Genomic DNA, 18,497 nt, shown 5'->3' on the forward strand with positions numbered 1-18,497 from the left:
AAGATAAAGAACTTAATAAAATTGAGAGGAGAGAAAGTTCCTAGCAATGAGGTTATTTGGGAGGTTTAACAAGCTCCCCAGGGAAGCACTGTTGCTGCAGAGAACTTTGAGAAGAGACCAGAAGAAATGTTTTGGGGAGTTTGGATTTTTCCTGTCAAGTAATCAGTTGTATTTCTGCCAAAAAAAGGCCCTCCCCAGTCCCAATTAAACAAGAACTGGCCTGAATGGATTGCTCCAAATTTGAATGAAATATTTTTTTTCCAGCTGGCAAAAGTTTCATGTATTTTCCTCACTCTTTTTTTTCCCTGTTAGTGGTTTTGGTCAGACCAGAAACATATGTTGCAGAATCTGCCAGAAAAAACATTTTCACAATTGATATTTTCTTAAATGCCTTTCAAAAATTGCCAGTCAGTGCCCTTGGAGACAGAAGTCCTCTCTTCAACAATACAACAGGTACAGAGCAGGCATCAGCCACGTCCCGTTTTTCTTATCATCTATCAGACCCGAACTGGAGACCTGCTGGTCTTGGCTCTGTAGTTCACTCTGTTTTTCACCTCCCTTCTGAGATGCCCAACAAGGCCATGATGTTGCCTTTAGAGGTTTATTTTTTGACCCTTGACGAGCAACAGTGTTCTCCACGACCTCTCGGTGTGGTCTGGTGAGGCTGTGGTTGGAGCGTGGTTGGAGAAATTCAGAAGAATATTTGAGGACTGTGGGACATTGAACTGAGCTGAAATTTATTTTGTTTCCTCCTAATAGAAAGTCCTGGAAATCACCTGTCAGATGGCCTGGTCCTTTCATATTGATCTTCAATCACCCTGCTGCAGAAACTCTTCTGAGAGGGGCAAGTGTGTTTTGTAGGGGATGTCAGCTTTATGTCATCCCTTCTGGCTTGTTTTGAACTTCACTTCCCAGAAATGAGAGATGCTGCTGCACTGCTTCTCTTTCACTCCATTCCCCCCACCCTGCTCTGCTTACTGCTAATGAAGTATTCCCCCAAACTTTTTCTTCCTACAGGTCTGTGCCTTGCTAATGACTTCAACCATAAGTTTTCTTGTGGTTTAAGCAGATACAAGGTCTCTCCACAAAGTGGATTTACTCATACCAAATACCACAAAATCCATATTCCAGATGAGCCACTTGCAAATATCCTCCTCTAAGGACTTATTTTAACAAACTTGAAGCATGTCATCCACTCTGTGATTTTGATCTCCCTTTGAAATGCAGCTGAAGCCAAGATGTTTAAAAGTTGTCAGGAAAGGGGGCATACTGTTGGCCCAACCTCACGTCCTTAGAAAACTGGTGTAAAATTCAGAGACAGGGATAAGCCTATAAATTGGAGTCCCCAGTATTTCCATGGCTTCGAGGCAGAGGCTGCATTTGCACACCTGGAGCTGTGTTTTGCCCCAGCCTTCTGAGCTCCATCTGGATTCTGCACTTGAAGCCAGCCCCTGGAAAACTTACAGCTGTTCAGACCTTTGCTTTCGATCTGTACGTGACAAAAAATACAGAGCTGGTTGTAGCAGACCTCTGGCAACCGTGCTGTTAATGACAGGAAGAAAGTGAAGCTGTTCAGCTGATCCGTGACCATTTCCAACTCAGCCTGCGATATATTATTTGAACTGCAAAAAACTTCAAAAAGATTTCACGCATTGCAGGGATGGGTATTTCATGACCTGTCGAACTGGCAGTTTGCATGATTTACCTTTTTATAGATCAGAAATAGTGTACAGGTGCAGAAATTCCCATTATTTTCAGCGTACAAGATAGGGTGTGTGTGTGGGGGGTGTGTGTATGTTTTTTCCATTCATTGACTTTACTTTCTCTCTAATGACCTATGAGTATCTCTTGTCTCGTAGAATTGAGTGTTGTTTGCTTGTTCACAGTTTCCTTTCCTTCCGTTATCCAGCAAAGAAAGTTTGCTTAAGTGGCTTTTGTGAACTCTTTCAAGATCCCCACAAGGATGATACAGGAAACAGAGAGTTTCCTTTCTATACAAACTTCTAGGGTGTTCCCATAATAGCCTGAAATTTATCTGCATTCAACAGCCTGCAGTTGGACAAAAAATTAATGAACTGTCAAGGGATCAGGCAAAACACAATTAACATATCAGAGAGAGGAGAGCTTGCAATAAAAAAGAATCCTCCACTTACATAGCACCTTTTATCCCATGTTGCCAAACTCTTTCCTTTCTATGTTTCCAATTACTTTACAAGTTGGCCATGCTTTGACCATTCAGCCTGAAATTTTCCATAATTGCTCCCTGCCTCAAGTTGAATACATTTTTTGGAGAGAAGGGGGAAAAGTTGCACAAAAAAACCCTCTTAAAAAGGTCCAGTCATATTTCACTGAGATTAAAGCTAAAGAATTAATTTTATGAATGTTTAAGCTTTCTCCCTCTTTATTTTGAAGAGCACTTGTGCACCGCAGGAGGCTGGAACAGGAATGAGACTCTTGGCACAGAAGCAGTGCTGGGGATCAGTCTGTTGCCGTCTCTGTGAAAACGCATTTGGATTTGTCCAAATAATAAACCACAGACAAACATCTATTTGAATGTATTAGAGGCAGGCTTGCACCTCATTTTTTACGTCTTCTGACTGCCGTGCCTGTAGTTTCTGCAGCCCCCTAAACGCAGCCCCCGTAAGCAGAACATCTGGACAGGGCACCAACAAAATGGATTCTCATCTTTCACGATTTCACCCTGGGTGACCTGGCACAGTGGGTGAGATCTGGGAGGATTGTAGTACTGGGAGGGAGGGCAGGGCCTGTGTTGAAAGCTGACAAGGTAGAAATGTGAGTCATTAAAAGGCAAAGACCAAACAGTAAAGAAACAATTACTTACATATTTAAAAAAAAAAAAAAAAAGAATCAGATCTGGAAGGCACGTTCGCCTGGTGGTTGACACTCCCTACAAAAGCACTGTGTTATTGCAGAAATCTCCCATGAGATGAATAAACCTTGCCAGGAATAATCACAGATCTGGAATCGTATAATTGCTCAACTAAACGCAGGCAGAGAACAGATAGGGAACCTGTGCTTTTCTTTTCCTGCCCACTTCCTTGATTTCAGGGCTGTGCAGTGCTCGGGAGCGCTGTGGCTTGTATTGGCCAGAGCAGTCAGGACACCAGAAAAAAAAAGCTTCGTAGCAACAGCTTCACAGCATCTGTTGTTTTTAACTCCATTCATAAAAGCAGTTAGCTATGCTGTAGTGAGGCAGGCCGGTACGCTTAGCATACTCATGTCTGCAAGAGGCAGAAAGCTCTTGACTTGCTTTGAGCCGAGCTCCGGCAGAATTCATACCCTCCCAGCACTAATCTAGCAATAAAAAAAGTCACGTTAAGCCACGTCAGTCTCTAGTGCTCCCGTTAGTATTCTCCGGTTATGGAGATCAAAGGACTACAAAGGGCAGTGCAGTGAGGGGAACGAGAAGATGCAGGCACCAGCTTTGCCTTCTTTCTTAGAGGGGTTTGGTCCATTTTTCAAGCAGCAGAGATCGAGTTTGGGGAGCAGATGCTGTGGCAGCATGGCTTGGACACTTCAGCCACACACTGGCACTCCTACGTCATGGGAGTCTGGGCATTGCATCAGACAGTGTTAATGGCAGGGCTGTGGTGCCTTTATTTTAGCGATAGTTCACAGCTAACCAAAAATCAGATACTTAATCTGCTGTAGCCTGGAATGGCAAGTCCGTATGCAGAACGACCCGTATCTGTCTGGCCACAGGCAGGACCTGATGTGAAAATTGTTTGGGTAATAGCAATTAGTACAGCAAAAGTTTTTATTAATTTTCTAAAATGGCTTGGGGAAATTGATTTTTTTTTTAAACTAAAAACCCAACTTTTGTCACTTTTAAAATCAAAAGCCTCATGTTTACTAAGAAAGTGTTGTCTTTAGTGATGAGAACCTATATTTTATTCAAGCCAAGAATTTCCTTTGAAACAGTACTATTTAAAAGAGTCTCTGAGAAAAAGTAAAGAGGTTCTGCTATAAAACCTCACGATGCAGAGAAAGAAACTGAGGAGGACGGTTGATCTGGGACTTCACATACTTGGAAGGTTTGGAAACAAGAGTGTGGTGGAGCTCCAGTGTGTTTGCCTTGCAGAAGGGAAGGTTAAAAGGGATTTGATCAGTCCCCAGAAATACCTGCAGCAGAAGAAGGTGCCAGGTTTGAGCAGGCTGCTAATCTATTTAGGCAAAGCGCTACAAGAGCTATTTGCTAGAGACAGAAACAAGAGATGTTCCCACTGGAAATAAGGATCAGAGGTTAATTAACTATAGGAACATCCTACTGAGGAAGCCATCCTGTGAATTCCTATATGACAGCTTGGGGGCATTACCATGAGATGTTTTAGGAGTCCAGCTAAGCTGTTTGCCATGTTGTCGTGGAGATAACCTGCTTTTCTGCTTGTTACAGAGGGATGCCAGGGCTCCTGCCTCAGTTACCCAAACCTGAGCCAGGGCTGTGAACATGTCCTGGGTGCCTGCTGGAGGACTGTGCCCTACTTTTGTGTTCCTCAGTGAAAGGGCCACCTCAAGTCTCTGGAAAAAATCAAAACAAGGACGAATTTGTGCACTTCCACTACTCTGTTTTCATTTACAGCCAAATTCTGCCAAACTTTGAGTGTCTATTTAAAACTTCTATTTCCTCCCCACTGGCCTGTTTCCGTGCTGGGTTGCGTGTTCCTTTTTTTTTCTTTTTCTTTTAATAACAGTTTTGCAGTTGTTTCACAGTCCACCTGCTGATATACTCATCACTCCGGATACAACAGGACTCTGAGCAGAGCACAGTCTATGTGCAAACATTGCTACGTGAGGTTTTGGAGCCTGCCTCATGTCCAGGGGAGAAGGCGGAAGACTGCGACAGACTCTCCTTGGCTGCGATACTACGGCTCAGCCTGTGACTGGTGGCTGTGGAAAATTAATTGATGGGCCCTGTTTCCGAGGAATAGCTGGCAAGGTCACAGTTTTGAGGCTGTAAGGGCAGAGCCTTTTCCTACTTGCAGCCAGTACACATGCCAACTTTGCTTGTCCCTTCTTCGGTTGTCACCAGATCGCTGTCATATGAGCACACTGTGGGTGGGGGAATGCCCTGGCTGCTCTGAGCACAGTGCCATTGGCTGCCCAGCCTGTTTTCTTGCATGGTAAATCTATGAATACAGCCTGACGATTGCCTGAGGTGTAACTTAAACCCACCCTTCAGAGACACATCTCCTGGCTGAACTCTTCTTGTCCCTTGCGACACTGAGCAAAGAAGTTTGTTTAAACCAGCCTTGAAGACAGCATTGTCCCATGTAGCAGTGTGCAGGGAGGTATGTGATGCTGCATCTCTGCTGAGGGGACGGGCTTCTTTAGCTGCCCTTCTGCATCTGCTTGGTGGTCAGCCCAGTGGAATGGAGACAATTTGCATGCAAAGAAATGAATTTTTCCCAGGCACAGGAGCCAGAGCTGATTCCTTTTGGACATGGAGGGCTTGGCATACATTGAGCCCCGTCCCTGGGCAGTTTAATCTCGCCAGCCAGAAACCTGTATGGATTTACACTTCCATATGCAACTGTTTGATAATCACGTTGCCATGGCTACATTTGAATCTTGCAATAAATGTGTAATTTCACACATTTACATCAAAAGGAACTCCAAGACATACAACTGCGTAACAAAGCAAGCTGATCTCTCTCCATAAGCACTTTCCATTTTAACACCATATTATTGTACTCATTGGGGTTTTTTTTTGGGGGGGTGAGGGCTATAGGGCAGGTTTGACTGCCTGGAGGTCAAGTTCTTGAGGTCTTTTCTACACTAAGGCTTGCCCAATTCTGGCATCAGGGCAGTTGCCCTGCTGGAGTCTAAGCAGTCATTTCCAGGGCAGCACTGGTTCAGTAGCCACTCCTGCTGCCAGTCTGCCTGGGAACTGCAGGGTACTGAGATCTTTTGTAATTAAAAAAAGACAAAGTTGACCACAAGGTCCTGGTGTGCCCAAAATGCAGGGAGGACTGAGAAAGATGCCCACCTCTCTTCCCAGTTTGGTCCCTTCATCCCCTTTTCAGCCCAGTCCTCTCATATCTTCCTCCCTGGCTCCTTGTCTCCTCTCTTCCACCCTCTGCCATCAGGACTGCTCCTTATCTCACCAGCCACCTTGGCCCAGTCTCTTTGCCCCACTGCCTCCAGGCTACCTGCCCATCTGTCCCTCAGGTGCCTCATCCCAAGCGCTCTCCTACTTCTGATGTCTCCTTGTCCCACAGACACCCTCCCTTAATCCCATGGGCAGCTCTTGTCTTGGTCCTTGCCTTCTTCTCTGCCTCTGACAAGATGCAATGGGCAAATAAGGGTTATTTAGAGAGGGGCAGGTAGCAGGGGTAGCAGAGAAGAGGCTGCACCCAGGGTACAACTTCAACCAGCAGCAGCTGAATGCAGTGATGGATGGCAGAGATGCACCCAGTGAGCATCAGATCTAGAGAGAAGTTTGCATCCAGACTCTATCCCTGCTGATTTAAACAGATTTTTCAGGAACTCATAACTTGGACAGTTCTGCCTTTGGTTTTATTCCCTGTAGCAACGGCAGCTGGAACAGTGTCAGCACCAAGGCAGGGCTGCAGCTGGGCTCCTCCTTGCTCAGAAGCAAAGAGGTACTGGAGAGTCTTTAGCACTAACAGAATATGGGCAAAGCAAACATTTCGCCTCACTCTATGAATTTACTGTTGTGTAGAGAGGAAATTTGACTGAGATGGGTACCCGATACTGACAATTTCTGTGTGAGAAACTGGAAAAGTAAAAAATATTGGAAAAGCTTAAGATCTTTTTTTTTCTTTCCAGTTGTTTATACAATTGGAAAAGTTAAGTAAGCCTAATTATTGAGGTTATTGGTTTTAATGAGTCACCACCTTGCTATTATTATTCCTGGTTTCTGTTGCCATAGGATGAGAAGCTGCAGCTGGGCTAAGCTGTGCTGCGCAACAAACCCTTACGTTTGCTATTCCAAGATTGAGACATAGGAAAATGGGTGGGCTCAGGCAAACAGGAACATGGGGAAGGTTTGCCAGTATGTTGTGTGGCAACCTGACCACTGTGCAGATACTGGGGGCAAAGATGGGTTTCTACCAGGGACTGGAGGGGGGGCTGTCATGGGGTTGATTTTTGGATGTTTCTAAGTAGCCCTTCCAAAGACATGGTAGAAGGTACAAGGAGGTTGGCCACAGAGGTTGCCATCATGGATTGGTTGTTGGTGGGAATGGCCATGGTCAGAGAAGTCACAGGGCTTTGGGAGTGAAGACCTGAGTTTGATGTTATGGGAAGGGAGGAGCCAGTAGAGGGATACAGACAGGGAAGCAAGACAAAAGGGAGAGGTTAGAAGAAAAATCTCCATGGTAGCATCCTGAATGGGTAAGAGCGAAGCATGATCAGGGTGTTTAGAAGGTACTTCAGTAACAGAGGAAGGAAGAGGTATGCAAGAGATTTACCTGCAGGGCTGGAGAAGCTGGGCTTGAAAAAATCCACAAGGTTTAACTGCAGCCTAAATTCATGGACCTTGAACGAGAGGTATGAGGTAGCATTCAGGAGCTGTGTCTGCATGGCAGATAACACATCGTGTTGCCCACTGTGTTTTTAGAAGATCTAGGGAGAACGCTTCAGAGGAAAGGGATGTCAAAAACTTTGTTTTATCCAGGCTGAGCTTTAGATAATAATTAGACATCCATGAGACGTCCCGTCACCCGGGATGATTGCTTTGAACTGGCCTTTCTGTACTGAGAGCCAAAACAAGCCTGCAGGAGGACTTGGGATCTCACTGGAGGAGAGTGTGCTTATGCATGTGTTAGCATGTGTGCTAACTCTTATCTCCTGTTCAGATCAGGTGGCACCACGAGCCCACAAGGTGGAGGCAGGAACATGCTAACCCGCAGTGTTTCATTGATTGGTTTCAATTGATCGGTTGTGTAGAAACAAAGCAAATGAAGTTTCTGGTCTCTTGAATGTTGCAGAGGGTGTCGGGTTTGCTTACAGCAAGTTCGTCTTTTCCAGCTGATCCTGCACTTTCGGTTCTCTCTCCACGGTGGCAGAGAAGAGTATTTTTTGAGATGGCCAGCTGGCCTCAGAAACAAAAGGGAAGATCTGCTAGAAAAATGGACTATCAGACAGATTTTCTTTCCTTCTCGAATGCATACAAGGACATCTACTAAAAATGCCACTGGAGCAAGCACAGGAGGGTTATGCACAGAAGTGAGCAGCCCCATGAATGTGAAAGTCATCCTTGAGCCATTGTGTTTTCTCCAGCGCAGTCCCTCCCTGTTAGCCTGACTAGAAGAGTGGCACAGTCTTTCATCTTCCAGTCTGCTGACCCACGTACCTTAGTGTCCAAAGCCTGGGGAAATGCTCACCTTTCTCTCTATGCATGGGTAAAGTGTGCCTCTCCTTTCCACAGCTACCAAAATCTGGCCTTTCTTGCTCAATTATCCATTTCCCAATACTTCCCAGAGCTTGAATGCTGGACTCCACCAAGGCTCCAGAGAAAGATTAGTATGGACTCATGTTGGCCATGGATGACCTTCATTCTCTTTTGCATTTATTCCTCCTAGAGGAACAAGGAGGAGAAGGAAGGGGAGGGTAAGCTACAGCTAAATCCTGTTCTTGGATCTCCCTCCAGCCAGTGAAGCATGAGCTGTGTGCCTAAATGAACCCAAAAGGCACCGTGGTGTGAGGCACATCACATCCAAGCAAGACGTGGTGGCCTCTTCCCAAGTGCCTGAGCCGCCACACGCTCCGGCCATGCTCCAGCAGGCAGCACAGTCCAGGGACTCTGGGGACAGTGGCAGGGCTACTGCCAAGGCACCGAGCTCCCCTCCGGGCAACTGAAAGATGGCAAAAATGCAGGTCATGAATGCTGTCTGGAGCGAGTGACCTGGATGTGTCTGCCCAGACTTCATACAAAGAGGCAACGTGGTCCCGGCTCCATTGCTCACAGGGCTTTGTGCCGGAGGCCGAAGCGGATACTGTACAACGTGTGGAGAGCCACAGCTCTTGCCCAGTCGCAGAAGAGGCTACTGTTCTCCGTGGTACCCAGCGCAGCTCTGCGAACCCGTCTGCACAATAGACTTGTCAAAATGGATGCCAAGAGCATCCAGCCTCTCTGCCGTTACTGCCAAAGCTTCCTGATAGCAGGCTGCTCTGCAGCCTAATGCAGCTCACTAAGGGGGAAATTCAGATGCTTAGGATGTTCAGATGAGACCTGCATAATATATTAGCAGTTGTCAATGTTTTTTCAGTCTTGGGGCCACTTAATTTTTGGACGTAAGCATGCCGAGCCCTGCTTGTGCTGCACCGCTGTTGTGGTTTTCATAGGTCGCTAAAGCAAAGTTAAGCTGTGTTTTCCTTTGTGTGTTTATCATTGTTTTCTCTGTTGGCTTGTGCATGTGAGAATTGTTATCTGAAACTCCCTCTCCTCCCTTCCAAAGCACAATGAATCCTCTGGCAGTGGTGAGTGGCCCACAGACCACGAACTGAGAAGAACCTGGCTCATCCTCTCCCTCTCCTAACAGGTATTTTCTTGATGTTCATGAACACAGGAATCAAACACAGGAGTCCCCAGCTAATGACACAGTCCTGATCCCAGCCAGAAGCTGCTCTTGTGCCTGACAATTAGCTAAGAATTATCTCAAATACTCTGAAATAGGTCTGACAGGACAAGTACAGGAGACTCTGCCTCCAGCATTTCACAGGGACAGGGCTCAGTCCACCTTTGCATGATAATAGGAACTGCTTCTTCTCTCCCTTGTAAAACTGTATGATGAAACAATTTTCCCTAGGCATTTGCCACTTCTGAGCATTATTTAGTGCATCACATTACAAATAAAGGAAAATGCTCAATTTCCTCTCAAATTTTTGTTTGTTTGGGGCTCAAGTTTTATACCCCCCAGTCCTTTTTTGGCAGGTTAAAATTAATGGACTTCTCAAGGTGATCAAGATCAAGGAAGAACTAGAATATCAGTCTCTGACTGAATGAGACAACACAGGGGAAATTTTCGTTAGATCATCTTGGATAAATACCTTTTTTCCCCTGGTCTTCAAATCAGGCCAATGTACAGGGTACCAAGAGGCAGACTAGCAGGAGAGGCAGTGCTGCTTTTGCTTTCTTCTGCCTCCTGCATACAGAAATGAGGGACTTGATGAGATTGCAAGCTTGGATCAAAATGGAAGGGATGCCAAGGAGCAGAGCTGCTCCCCTAGAAACATCCCTCCAGCTCTCCCATGTGGGAAGGGAGAGACTCTGGCCATTTCATTCTCTTAGTTAGGAACAAAGAGCACATGTCCATCACTCACCACTAACCAAGAAGTACACTTAATGTATCTGGTGATACATCCTGGCTGCCGCAAGGTACTGTTATGCAGTGGAAGTTGATAAATTGTGCCAAATAATGCCTTAAAAACTCCCTGTTTTCACAGTAGCTCAAACTCCATGTCAGGGTGGGCACAGGCTGCGGTGGGCCAGAATTGTGTGGGATGTCACCCCTGACTTTACAGACACTATCCCTTTTCCCTCCACGTCCCTTTTTTACCACCAAGAATTCAGCTAATTTAGCAAAGTATCACAGACACCAATAGCTAGTGCCAGTGTTGAAGGATCAACACCGCTTCTGCAGTGCAACCCGCTGCATGCAAACTGGGAAGAGTCAACGTGCCCTTCATGGGAAGGCTGTTGCAGTGATGAGAAGATGAAGGACGTGTTATTAGACTGGTATGTATGTGCCAGGTTGAAGGCCTCAGATTTCTGCGGAAAGGTGGGGTCTTGTCTGACTTCAGCAGAACTGGTCACATGAAATGGTTTAGTGCTGGATTTTGTGTCTGTGAGGATACACTGCTCAGACTCCGTGCTCACCAGCATAGAGACACTAAGTGATACGTGAGAGCCGTCCCACCCCTTACAATTAGAAAAAAAAAAAAAAGCTGGCATGAGATGGTAAATGCTGCCGTGTGGTGTTCAAGGAAAACCTGTTTGCGTGGGATGTGCTGGAAAAATTGCTCAAGAATGGTGCATTCTCATAAAAAATTATCTGGCTGCTGTTCAGGTCAGTGTTTTTGTATTGGAGCTGCGGGCTATGTGGTTGCTTCAGCATACGTGTGCAGCCGCTGGCAAGGTGTTTGCTTTGCATGTGATCTAATCAGCCTTGCTCTGGGGTGTTGGAGGTCTTTGCCCTCACCTAGTTTTGGGTCTGGATCCGTCTTCTCAGAGCAGCTTGCACTGACACACGACTTCATGGCAGAGGGAGGCACCCTGTGGACGTCAGTCCAGGAGAGCAGCTCAGCCAAAATCAGTTTGCTAGTGGTGCTTGGTCCCTTCACGGTGGGAAGGTGGGAGAGCTAAAATGCTACACCCAGTTCAATAGCAGATTATAACTTCATTTCCAATCCCTGCCAAGCAAAGCAGTGACCATACTTCAGAGGTGGACGAAGAGCTTCCTGGAGATCCAGATCGTGAATCAGCATTAGGTGCTGGAGGAAATAAATGACAGGAATGCCCAGTTGTTAGCTGGAGCCTCCTTCCAACCCCCGCTTGACAAACTATCAACAAGCCATGAAGGCACAGCCCTCACTCCATCTCCTTTTCCACCTTAGGTGAAGGCTGAAGGTAGAAGACATCTGGAAGGTCTCCTGCAAGCCAGAGAGCTGTAAGCCTTCCCTCATGCACTGTTCTTGCTCTCCTACCACCAGACCTCCAGCCTTTCTGACAATAGCGAGGTTGTTCTATGCTCAGTTCCTGTAATCTTCAAGACTAGAAACGCACGACTCCCACCAAAGTCTGCAGCAGTCAGCCCCTGTGGTTTCACGGGGTGAGGTTTAATAGGCATGTTTTAATATGATTGCTCGGTACAGAGGACCCTTTGTCCTCAACAGCATTAAAAAAATAATACAGACTATAAATTTAGTGCAAAAACTGTAGTGAAAGAAAATGAAGTAGCGATCCATGGCAGACTGCTGCTTCTGCAGAGGAAGTGCCCTCACACTGCTGAATAGTTTGGTTATGATCAGTCCTGAAGCAGCCACTGGGAATTAGAACAGAGTAAAGTTATGTAGGAGGAAGGTTGTGCTTTAGGTTCCTTGTGCTACTGCTTTTAAAAAATCAGCCTTCACAGCAACTGCTCTTTTCCCTCTGGAAGGAGAGCTCGAGCAGAGTTTGCAGTGTGAAGTTTGATAGAGAAATGGGGAAGGAGCAAAGGTCCCTTTTCTTGCAAGTGCACAAAATCTCTCATTTGTGGCTTTGTGCACTCGCTGGTGAGCACAGACAGTGATGATTTAGTGTAGGGAGCAGTCCCTGCCATCACACGCGTAGGTACTTACATACCTTCACCCCCTCCACACTCCAGGAACTGTCCCAGCACACACAAATGCGATCTTTCCCGTTTGATCCCTGGTCACCTCCTCTCCAGGAGGATTTGCTGCTATTTGCCCTCCTTTCCGATCTCCATCCTGTCCAAATCAACACCGCCAAGTCTCCCTCCTTGGCATTTTCACTACGTCACTCCAGCCAGAGTTGCTTATCAACTCGGACCTCACGTCCTTGCTGCAACCACACAGAAAGTCCCCTGGTAGCACTGGGCATTTGACACCAGCTTTTGAGAAACAGGCACCAGTTTTAGCTATGAGATGCCCAAGACTGTGAGCACTGAAATCATCAGGAATGATCAACATGTTAAACCCAGCTGGGGCTCTCCTTTTAAAAGCGTAATACCCGTCATCGCAACTACAGTAATACGATGGATGCAAAGTCAGACTCGGGGTATAAGAAACAGTTCAAGCCTCCTCACCCCAAACACAGACACACATACGCACCCACCCACAAAACTGGGGCGTTAAAAAACTCCCCTGAGATTGAGCCGTTTTGCTTGCACAAACAGCGTTTCTGGAAAGGCCTGGCATTCAGACGGCGGGCAAGACAGCTGGCTGCAGCAATGCCCATCATCGTGGTGTCTGGGCTTTGCAAAACAGGCTCTGTCTTTGAAAATTTTTTTTTTTTTTTTTATTAAGACAAGAGGAGCCCTCTAAGCTAAGGTCTCTCCCCTCCTGACTATCTCAGAAGGTAAATCGTACTGAACCACGTTCCCTTGGCTTGAGATTATTATATCGTTTCGAAATACCAGCCTGGTCTGGTAATTCTGCATCTTACCCAGTCTCCCAGGCTGCCTCCTTTAGCTGCCAGCAAACATCCTCTTCCCAAATTAACCTGACCAAAACGAGCTGCAGCAGAATCCGCATAATTGCTCTTCTTGCTCCAAACAGCACGATTTACAAAGGGCACATTTCCTGCAGTAGCCAGACCTGCAATATTCATTATTCTTAAGCTAGGGGTTGCTGCGGTATCTTTATTCTCAGATACCGCCTTTAATCTCACATACTGCCTTTAGCAGCACCCACTGGCTGCAGCAATCCCGCAACATGCCCTCTTTCCATCCTCTCCCAGGCAAGCAAGGCAAGAGGCTCCAGAGAGAGCCGGCAGAGCAGGGGTGTTTTTCGGCAGTCACCCAGCAAGAGCTGCATCCCCCCTTGGAGACAGGCATGCAACTTCCACCTGCACTGGCACGCGTGGAGCACTCACGTTGGCGGCAGCGTGGATCCCTTTGAACAGCTTAGCTGCGATTCATTTTTAACCCCGGCCAGCGGATCTAAGCTGCTCTCCCCAGGGCTGAAACGGAGGTGCCTGCGTGACACCGAGGCATCCAGACGCCGGCTTGCCAGCTGACATGTCAAAGCAATGTCGTCCTTAGCAAATATATCAACAAACCGACCGACCAACCGAGCAGCCCACACATCGGTGCAAACAGCTCGCTCTGCGGTGTGTGGGATCTCTGCTACAAGGGCAGGCAGCTCATGCCTCTGTCGCCGCTCTTGGCTTTGTGCAGCCCCGTCGAATTCAGTGTTGCTAGCTCGCGTTTTCTGCCGATGTTTAAAATAGCATCAGGAACGTTCCCTCTTGATTTCCTCAGCAGTGCTTGCTGAGCCATGCCGGGTACCACAGCTCTTGCAACCTGCCTCCATGCAGCACATCATTAAAAACATTTGCTTGCTTTCTCCCTCCAGGGGAGGTGGTGGGGAGAAAGCCCTGCAGACGTTTCTCGCCCAGCTACCAGCAAATCCCGACCTGAGCTAATTCTGCCATGGCTGAAAGCAGAGGATGTTTGCAGTGCATGAAGCTGATTTGCTGACTTACCCTTCATCTCTCTCAAGAATGCCAGGTGAAGAAGCCGGCCTCTCGCTCAAGAAATAAACCACAAGAAGCCCGGCAGCAGCCACTGCAGAGCTTGCTCAGAAGTTCGCTCCCTCTGTCACAGTGTATGCAGCTTGCCAGGTATAGCCTGGATGAGAACACCCTGTGCTTTTCCCAAGATGAATGAGATCAGCACATATTCAGGCAAGGAAAAAAATAAAAAATAAAAATCCCCTCCTAATATATGTGATGGTTTATGACCCAGAGGTAAAGTGTTGGTCTACAAGTTCCTCTGCTTTACAACTCAGGATTTTCTGGAGTGAATTTCTCAGGGAGAGGAAGTTTCTCTTCTACCTTTGGTGGTGTTAGATGCATGTTAAAAAGCAAGCAAATGGTATATCCACGGGGTAGGCAGGAACCCCGTCCTCAGCAGCGTGAGATGGAGGGCACATGAAGGGTACCATTATGAGCAGCAGAGATGCCTTTATAACGTGCACGCTGATGCTTTTTCACTCAAGCCAGTACCTTGCTGTTATAGACTCCACATGGTTTAAGCAGATCCTGACTCTGCAGGTCCTGGCTCTTCTGAGCAAGGTTTTTCAGATTAAGCTCTCTTCTGGCTGGCTGCTTCACAACTCCCCAGGTCGACAAAGTGCCTTTCTGCTGCCAGGTCCTTCGCATCAAGCGTTTCTCAAGCCTCATCATCTGCCTGTTGGGGACGGGGGGTGTCACTGTGCTGAAACTCTGGGGTGACAGGGAGGCAGGGAAGGGGCATGAGCTGCTTGGAGAACTCAGATGGGCTGCAGCCTTTTGGTGGCAGGGAATCAAACAGCATCACGTACCTCTGGGGTCTCTGTCCTTGTGCTGGGGGGATCCTGTACTCTTTAGGGCAAGAGGACCGTGGCACGGCCAGGAGTTTTAACGTCTGCCTTGGCCTTAGCTAACGGTTGGGAACCTGCGTGGCACAAGGATGTGGCAATTTCCTTTAGTCTCGGCTGGGTGAAAAATGACTGCGTTAGAGGAAAAAGGGAAAAGTTAGATTATTTGCTCAGGATCAGGCCCCAAGGCTTGCATGGCTGGGAACCCAGCTCAGCTCTCCGAGTCTCTACCCATAGCTTTAGCCATGGCAAACCTCCTCCCTTTCCCTCTCCTGAAGCCCAGGGCTAGGAGTCACCCGGGTACTGACTTCTGCCACTGACTCTCTGTGTAACCTTGGGTGCATCCCTGCATCTCCCCAGCCCGCTCATCTGCACAAAGCTCCTGTACAGCTTTTCCATGCAGGGAAGCGGGTTCCCTGCCTCCCACGCCTGGCCTCGTTCCCCGCTGACAGCCGAGACTGGGACGTGGGTTTTGATGTGGTTGAGACAGCCTGTGTGAATAGCCTTAATATGGCAGGCTGCAGGGAAAGCCTGGCTCCTTTTGGGTGGCACTTAAGCAGGATCCAGGAGGGGAGCGTGCTGTGCTCTCCTGTCACCATCCTGAAGGCCAGGTTTGTTCTCCTGCATCAGCAGGGCTCGTGGCTGGCTGCCAGCGGGACCCAGGGGAAGGTTTTTCCCACCTGTGCTTGAGGTCTGGCAGAGACTCAGACAGCTTGTCGCTTGTCCGAGCGAGTTGGCTTCAGCTGTTGGATGTGCAGGGTGCCCCACTGGTGGTGGGAGAGCCAGGGAATGAAGCAACCATGCAGTGCTGGAGAAGATGGAGGAGAAAAGCCCATTCAAGGGCAAGTTTTGCAAGAGTCCTGGGCTGGGGACACAGTCCCCTGGGCCCAGTGACCTCTGAAGTCGCAGCAGGTCCTATGACGCAGAGGGACGGTGCTGCATGGGTCCCTTGGAGGTGTGGGCAATGGGGATGGTGGATCTCCTGTCACTTCTGCAGACCTGCCTCTGCCTTCGACCCATGAGGCAGCCATGGGCATGTTTGGAAGCTACATGCAAGACTGAACTAACCTACCTCAGATAGGTGCTTGGATTAATTAGTCAATACATGTTAAGTGCTGCAAAGATGTGAGGCTTTGCTTAATTGTTAAGTAACTCAATCATCAGTGGCTGCGTGGGTTGCCTGAGGCAGATAATGCATGAATCAGCCAGTATCTGGCAAGTGCAAGGTAAGGAGGGAGAAAACTTTCCAAGACCGGGTGACAGGACAGTGGGTTGGTTAGGGGACAGCAGCAATTACTGAGGTCGCTGGGACTGGGAGCATTAGAAATACCTACAAGAGAGGTCAGATCCTGCACAGAGCAGCCTGCACTGAGGGGAGCATGGCTCTCAGGCAATGGAGGGGAAGGCAATGAATTCATAGCAGAAAGAGCTGAAAAGACCACGAGGAACTTCTCTGAGCTCTTCAGGCTTGTTATGGCCAAGCCACTCTGAAAGAGGTGGGTTTGGGACTGAACTGAAATGCTTTAGGGGATGTGGGACTGATTTGGGTAAAATGGGGAGTACTTACGTGCCCTGGACTCACCTGTCCTCCCTGCAGGGACTGGCCCCATGTTACAGGCTTGGGCGGGCCATGAAGCTGCTGACAAGGGACCAGCTTGCACCCTGCAGGGCAGTTCTCCATGCAGTGATACAAGCTGAGAGGCCAAGGGCTCCCAACAGGAACATTGGTGCAGTACGGTCCATCCACCAGCCTGAGACATCTCTTCTCCTGCCACCACACAGTGTGTCCCATCACTTGGGGATGGGTTTCAGGCCTGGACCCATGTCCTTGTTTCTGTGCTACTAGATTCCAGCTTTTGCAGTCTCTCCATTTGCCCCTAGCCTTCCTGCTGAGCTTTGCCCTCTGCTTTTCTCCATGTGAGAGCTACCCACGTATGCCATTGACTTTGCTCCCTGAGACCTCTGCACAGAGGAGGAATGGCCTCAGGGTCACCTACGGTTTTCTCCACCTTCTTGTGAACAAGTGTCCCCCCTGAAAGTGATACTCACTGATACTGAGGCTTTAATCCCAGGGTTAAACCCTGTGTAGAGGTGACTTCCAGCCATCTACGACAACGGCTCCTCCAGCCAGGTAAGACGGGGGAATTTTTGGCACTGTGCCTCATCCACAGACACGTTCCCAGGGCTTTCTGTGAGCCTGGATCTGGGAAGGACCTACCCACCTGGCATCTGTCTGGCTGGAAAAAGCCTCTGAGCTCTGCCCTGGTGAAACATTCACATTTTGGGAAATGGGGAGCAGGCTGCAATGGCCTGCACTGTTGTGACAGAGCTGCCAGGGCTGGGACGGTTGCATGTGGCTCGTGCGGGATGAAGGTGTGAGCTCTGGAAGGGGCAAACACAAGCCCCGGGAAGGGCCAGCAGGACAGCACGGAGGCCTTGGAGGAATGCCATAACCATTGCTTGCTCTCTTACCAGCAGCATAAACGCTTTCCTGCGGGCTCCTATACCATCATCCCATCCTTGCCCTGGAGCTCTCCTTACAGAGCAACACTACAAGAGGCAAGCAGCCCGGATAAGTTGCCTGGGTCTCAGATTAGACCTGCCTTAGTCTTGGAGAAGCTGGCATCACCAGCAGACAGCCCACTGTCCCAGCACCAGCTGTGGGGCTTGGCGTAGGTTTGCAAGGCACCCCCTGACCTCAGCTGTCGCCCACGTCCTTACAGCCTGCTTTAATCCTTTTTTAATTAAATGCGGAGGGGTGTGATGGTATCAGCAAGGTGGGAGGGGGCTGGCCTGGGGTGTTTTGGGCTTGGTGTGTGTGCCAGCCAGCTGGGTTTGTTATGAGCCTGTCAGATCTCACACGCTAGCTTTCCCTCTCTTGCTCCTCTTGAGATCCGGCTGCAGCTCAGGCATTACGTGGATCATCCCTGCGGCTCTTCCATTGCTCAGGGATCCCGCGGTGTCCCACCTGGCAGGAGCTGGCATATCAAAGACATCCACAAAATTGGCAGCTGAAAGGCAAAGTGGCTTCTCTGACGGCACTGAATACTGGGGAGGAGGTTCGACTTAAATCAGAAAACAGCATTGGTGAGATAACCAGACTAGAGATGAGATGGCCAAGGAGAAGTGCGAGACAGAAACTGGGGGCAAGGTCTCCAGCTGGTAGGTCACTGAGGTCATGCAAAAGGCTCTTAATGGGGTTTGGGTTTATCAGCGCTTGTGGTGGGTTTATCACAGGGATTCAACAACTTGCTTGCCTGGGGTTTGGACTCGAGAACAAGACAGACCCAGGCTTTCCCCCCCACCACGCACCTCCAACATGGGGAACTGCAGATGCCCAGAGTGTCCCCAGGGATCTGACGCTCCTGGAGAGAACAAGCTGCACGCTGGCCCTGAATGCAATGAAAATGTCTGTCTCCAGGCTGAAAGCA

The 18,497-nt window shown here is 48.4% G+C and overlaps 1 protein-coding gene across 2 annotated transcripts in view; it reads right to left on the reverse strand.

Annotated features, from left to right (window-relative positions):
- The window catches only part of SLC45A4 (solute carrier family 45 member 4), a 94,308-nt gene extending 79,969 nt beyond the window's left edge, over positions 1–14,339 (reverse strand). Inside the window, exon 1 of one of the 2 annotated variants that reach the window (XM_052787693.1) lies at positions 14,192–14,339. The gene's annotated coding sequence lies outside the window, so the exon portion shown is untranslated. Of the gene's footprint in view, positions 1–13,579; positions 13,828–14,191 lie in introns of those variants that run through there. The other variant, XM_052787694.1, reaches the window with a different exon arrangement.
- Positions 14,340–18,497: the final 4,158 nt, after the last annotated feature.

The sequence above is a fragment of the Harpia harpyja genome, chromosome 5, assembly GCF_026419915.1.
Source record: "Harpia harpyja isolate bHarHar1 chromosome 5, bHarHar1 primary haplotype, whole genome shotgun sequence".
NCBI lineage: Eukaryota > Metazoa > Chordata > Aves > Accipitriformes > Accipitridae > Harpia > Harpia harpyja.